The sequence below is a fragment of the Colobus angolensis genome, unplaced genomic scaffold, assembly GCF_000951035.1.
Source record: "Colobus angolensis palliatus isolate OR3802 unplaced genomic scaffold, Cang.pa_1.0 Scaffold107, whole genome shotgun sequence".
NCBI classification, from domain to species: Eukaryota; Metazoa; Chordata; class Mammalia; order Primates; family Cercopithecidae; genus Colobus; species Colobus angolensis.
The window spans coordinates 2,808,476-2,815,167 of NW_012111697.1; positions in this window are offsets into that span (position 1 = coordinate 2,808,476).

Sequence of the window (6,692 nt, forward strand, 5' to 3'; positions counted from 1 at the left end):
TAACAAGATATTGGTGTAGAGCATTTATCTCAAGTTGATTGAACTTTTGAAAGATACCCACTGTTTTAATGTGTGAGAAAATATTGAGAATAGCCTATAGTCCACATTCTTTGCCCAAAATTCAGGATAAATTGGAAATCAAAATAGGATAGCAAAAATAAATGATCCACTTGAAAATTTCTTTGACAGCTTTACTATGGAAATTTCAGCATAGAGGATAGTAGAAAGAATAATAAAATTACCACCATCTTTGATAACATTTTGCCTTATTTCTTTTATCTCTGCTGCTTTATCTGTACATATTTATGTCTACATTTGAGAAGTTGTAGACTTCACCGTTACACTTTTGAGTCTCTTGCTTTTGAGCTCCCCCTTTCTACACAAATTTTGTTTTTTTGAAGAATCCAAGGAAAGTGTGTCATAGAATGCCTTGCATTCTGTATTTGATTGTTTCTTCATGCTGTCACTTACGCTCTGTATTAGTCTGTTTTCATGTTGCTGCATTTTGGTCAAAGCCATTGAACAAATCTCTAGGGAGTTCCAAACTTTCCGACATTTCCCTGTCTTCTTCTGAGCCCTCGAAACTGTTCCAACCTCTGCCTGTTACCCAGTTCCAAAGTCGCTTCCACATTTTCAGGTATCTTTTCAGTAACACCCCACTCTACTGGTACCAATTTACTGTATTAGTCTGTTTTCATGCTGCTGATACAGACATACCTGAGACCGGGCAATTTACAAAAGAAAGAGGTTTAATTGGACTTACAGTTCCATGTGGCTAGGGAAGCCTCACAATCATGGCAGAAGGCAAGGAGGAGCAAGTCACATCTTATGTGGATGGCAGTAGGCAAAGAGAAGGGAGCTTGTGCAGGGAAACCCCCCTTTTTAAAATCATCAAATCTCATGAGACTTGTTCATTATCACGAGAACAGGGCAGGAAAGACCCATCCCCATAATTCAATCACTTCCCACTGGGTTCCTCCCATGACATGTGGGAATTGTGGGAGTTAACAATTCAAGATGAGATTTGGGTGGGGACACAGCCAAACTATATCACCCTCTGTCTCATGTTTTTTCTATATATTGGAAGTTACAAATATTTCACTGGGTTCTGAAGAATACTTCCAAGGTGATGCCGCATATATCTAGAAACATAGTATCAGGTTTTCCCATAATTAGTAATACTCTTAAAATTTGGTTAAGGCAGTCAGTGCTGGCGTTTTCCATCATAAGTCTCTCTTATGTAATTAGTAATCTGGATAGTGATATTTTTAACTTCTCCATTGGGAAAGTGATTACATGTATGTATAAGTTTGGGATTAAAGAGGTAGCCAAATTTGAAATCAGGGCCTATTCAGGAAAAGAGGATCATGAGATGCCTATATATCAGAACTTTAGATAGGATGGCAAAACTATAATTTGAGACATTAATTTAAAAACAACAAAATTAGAAAATTAATGTCTCTACAGGAAACCAGGATTGAAAGCCAGAATTTTGCTTTGTTCACTTCTTTATCCCTACCACCCATACAATTGTTGTCACAGTGAATGTAATTAATAAAGCTGTTAAAAGAAGGCATGATCATATTCAGTTGTTCCAGAACAGGTTCTTTAAGAGAATTATCTTTCTCCATGGAGTTACTTTGTTGAAACCAGTAGCCCACAAGCTTGATTTAGTTATTTCACAATGTATACATATATTAAAACATCATGTCTATGCTGTAAATATGTACAATTTTTGTTTATCAATTATACCTTAATAAAGCTCAAGGAAAAATCAACAGATCACACACATATGTTTATGTTTCTTAATACTCTTCTATATCATTTGCTATGGTTTAAATGTTTATGTCCCTCCAAAATTTATATGTTGAAATCCTCACCCCCAAGGTGATGGTATTAGGAGGCAGGGGCTTTGGGAGATGATTAGTTCTTGAGGGTGGAGGCCTCATGAATGGGATTAGTGCCCCTATAAGAGAGGCAGGAGAGACCCCCTCACCCCTTCCACTGTGTGAGGTTAAAAAAGACAGTTGTTTATGAGGAGCAGGCCTTCACCCAACACTCGACCTGGACTTGAGAAGTACATTTCTGTTGTCTTTAAACGACCCAGTCTGTAGCATTTTGTTATAGCAGCTAAAATGGACTAAGACACTAGTGTGACATATATGTATAATTCTTCCAATACCAAAGAGCGTTGATCAGTGTACATTTCAAAACTGTTTTGACTGTTGTGGTTCCTTTTCACTCACACATTATTAAATCAGCCTGTCAATTTCTATGGAGGGGGAAAAGCTTCTGGGATTATAATGTAGATTATATTGATCTACAGATCAATATCCCCATACTGCACTGATTATAGATCAATATGGAGATGATTCACAGTATAACTCTGAGTCCACCAATCCATGCACATATCTCTCCTTTTGTTAGTTCCTTAATTTCAGCAATGTTTTATAATATTTAGTGTTCCAGTCTTTCACATATTTTGTTAAACTTATTCCCTAGTATGTCATAATTCTTAAAATTTTGGCAAATGCTATTGATGAACAACCAGAAAATGATCTTTATTATATAAGAATAATGTTTTTTTGCACATTGACTTTCCTGTCACCTCATCACATTCATTTATGAGTTCTAGTAGCTTTTATAGATTTTTAAGGATTTTCTCCATGAAAAACCATGTCATTTGTGAACAAAGACAGTCTTACTTCTTCCTATCTAGTCCGAGTTTTCTTCACTCACTGAATTTCCTAGGCCATCCAGTTAAGTGTTGAATAGCAGGAGCAAGGGTGGCTATTCATGGCTTTTGTCTAATCTTAGGGGGGAAACATCCAGTTATTTACTATTAACTATAAAGTTAGTCTTTTATGTTTTGTAAATGTCCTTTGTCAGAGTGAAGAATTACCATTTATCATTAAAATGAGTTTTATATTGTCAAATGCTTTTTCTTCATCGTTTGAGATTGTTGTATAATTTTTCATGTTTATTTTCTTCATACTGTGGTTTACATTGATTTTTTGTTGTTGTTGTTGTTTTGTTTGTTTTTTTTGAGGCGGAGTCTCACTCTGTCACCCAGGCTGGAGTGCAGTGGCCAGATCTCAGCTCACTGCAAGCTCTACCTCCCGGGTTCAGGCCATTCTCCTGCCTCAGCCTCCCCAGTAGCTGGGACTACAGGTGCCCGCCACCTCGCCCGGCTACTTTTTTATATTTCTTAGTAGAGACGGGGTTTCACCGTGTTAGCCAGGATGGTCTCGATCTCCTGACCCCGTGATCTGCCTGCCTCGGCCTCCCAAAGTGCTGGGATTACAGGCTTGAGCCACCGTGCCTGGCCCGTGGTTCATATTCCTATCAGCATTTTGGTCACACCATTTAACCATTCTCTACAAGTTCCAGACTTTCACTCATCTTCCTGTCTTCTTTTCTTCTGAACCCTCCAAACTCTTCCAACTTCTCTTCCAACTTCTGCCACCTGTTACTCAATTCCACAGCTGCCTTGTTTTTTCTTTTTCAGACGGAATCTCTGTTGCCTACGCTGGAGTACAGTGATGTGATCTCAGCTCACTGCAACCTCTGCCGCCTGGGTTCAAGTGATCCTCCTGCCTTAACCTCCCAAGTAATGGATTACAGGCACCTGTCACCATAAACAGCTAATTTTTGTATTTTTAGTAGAGACAGGGTTTCACCATGTTGTCCAAGCTGGTCTTGAACTCCTGACCTCAAATGATCTACCTGCCTCAGCCTCCCAAAGTGCTGGGATTACAGGTGTGAGCCACCATACCTGACCTCTTCAGGTATCTTTATAGCAACACCCCACTCTTCAGTATCAGTTTTCTGTATTAGTCCTTTTTGTGTCCTATAAAGGAATATCTGAAACAGGGTAATTTATATTTAAAAGAGGTTTATTTGGCTCGTGGTTCTGCAGGCTGTACAAGAATGGTATCAGCATCTGTTCAGTTTCTGGTGAGGCTTCAGGAAGCTTTTACTCATGACAGAAGGCAAAGGGGGAGCAGGCATCTCATATGGCAAGAGAGGGAAAAAGAGAGATGGCAGGCTCTTTAAAACAACCAGCTCTCACATGAACTAATAGAGTGAGAACATACTCATTAGCATGAGGAAGTCACCAAGCCATTCATGAGGGATCTGCCTGCATGACCAAAACACCTCCCACTAGGCCACACCTTCAACACTGGGGATCACATTTCAACATGAGATTTGAAGGGGACAAAACATCCAAACTACATCAAACCCATCAAAAATTACAAAGGAGACTAGGTGTAGTGGCTCACGCCTGTAATCTCAACACTTTGGGAGGCCGGCACAGGAGGATCACTTGAGCTCAGGATTTGGAGACCAGCCTGGACAACACAGCAAGACCACGTCTTTACAAGAAACCACAAAAATTAGCCAGGTGCTGTGGTGCGTACCTGTAGTCCCAGCTACTCAGGAGGCCGAGGTGGGAGGATCACTTGGGCCTGGGAAGTGGAGGCTACAGTTAGCTGTGATTGGACCACCAGCCTGAGTGACAGAGCAGGACCCTGTTTCAAAAAAAAAAAATTACAAAAGGAATCTCAGGATCACAGATCTACAGTAGACTCAGCAAACACCATTTTTGAGCAGAAAAACCAGCCCCCAAGGGAATTGTCCACAGAAGAAACACAAACTCATAGATTATGTAATATGTTGTTTAAGTTCTCCTGGAGTGTTTGGGGAATGAACTAATATGACATACTGAAAACTAAAAGAACTACAAATCCAATACCAAATTAATTATCCATGAATACGAAGGCCAACATGACTGAAACAAGGGAGGGCCTGGAAAGAGTAAGTGATGAGGTCAGAGAGGTAAACAGGAATAGCATGGAGATCATTTAAACCATTCAAGCCATTCTAAGGATGCTGTCATTTTCTTTTGTGAGTTCACTAGTGCAATCAGAAGCAGCCAACATATTTTGGAATCCTTATATTCCCCATCCTCACCATCATGGATTATCTAGAAACCACCTAGTGTCTGAGTTATACATCCAGAACTGTGAAGGGTCTGAAATGTTACTCTACACTTACCTATGAATGAATGAGTCTGCCGGTTATATACACATATCAGCAGAATCACAGGACTTCTGGATCAGGAAACCTTTTACTTACACAGTAGTTTGTGTTGGTTCCTCCATGCCTCATTTCCCCATGGGGCAGTGCAGTGAGGTGTCCTTGCATGTGCAGGGCTTTGCATCACAGGACGAGAACCCCAAAATCATGTAATTCAAGGCTTATCTGGGAGCTGCTCACTCATCTCCCCTCCAGAGATCAAGTGGAAGAGAGACCTACCTTTTGCTCTGGGATGAATGTAAATGAATTCTCTTCTTGAGAAGGAGGGAAAGGCTTCTAGCCCAGAATGTAAGAAATTGGCTCCATGGAGATAAAAGGGGCCCCTAAACCATTACCCTTAGAATGGGGACAATACGGTTTTGGGGAGAGGAGAAAATATCTTTACAGCATGTTAATTTTCCTTGCTCAGGAGATGCACACAGTACAGGAAAACCAAGAAATCCAGGGAAGATTGTCTTCCAACATGCAATCTGCCAAAGCTTCAAGCCCTTCATGCCAGTTATTAGTTTGCCATGGCATAACTAGTGTTCCATTTTCCAGTGTTACCTAGATGTTGCTTTCTTTAAACACGATCAGATTTGACAATTCCAGATTCCCATTTAATATATCTGTTGCCTGCAATCAGTTCTGGTACCAAATACTTTTTATAAGTTAGAGTTCAATTTCAGGAAACAAAATGTTTTAAATATTTAAGCAGTAAATGATATAACACGAATTAGGGTCTAACAAAATCATTGAAATAGTGATGGAAATTAACGCTACATTGGACTTTCAGGAATTACTCCTAGAACAAGACAGCCAAATTTATTCCCCATAAAAGATGCTACATCTGACTCAAACAAGAAAGTCACAATTTGCTTGAATAAAAATTGAACTTTAATATACTCTCCTATATATACTGAATATAGTAAATTTCTCCAAGTTTTAGAAAAATAACAATAAGTTTTATAAAATTAATTTAAATTTTTAATTCCTGTCTCTCCTTATTTTATTAAAAACAATTCCACTTTCTGAAAAGTACGAACAACAATAAAACATATATTTCTAATTATCACTTAGATTTGGCAACTATCAACTTTAATAGCTCCTATGCTGTGTTTCAATGTGTAATACATTTATTCATTGTAAAAGAGGATGTCACGGACAGCTTTTAAATTTTCCCTTTTCTGAATCCCTGGTCACATATTCTCCTTCTGAAGCACGAACTAATATGAATCTGGTGTGTATCCTCAGGCCACTTTCTACATAATTTTTTTTTGGAACAATATGTAGCATTGTGTCATGAAGGTTTATTTTAAACTCATGTAAACTTTTGCATGCAATTATTCTGCAGTGTCATACAGATGAAGACACAGAAGATTTTGCATCTTTTTTTTTTTTTTTTTGAGATGGAGTCTCGCTCTGTCGCCCAAGCTGGAGTGCAGTGGCCGGATCTCAGCTCACTGCAAGCTCCCCCTCCCGGGTTTACACCATTCTCCTGCCTCAGCCTCGGGAGTAGCTGGGATTACAGGCTTGAGCCACCGTGCCTGGCCCGTGGTTCATATTCCTATCAGCATTTTGGTCACACCATTTAACCATTCTCTACAAGTTCC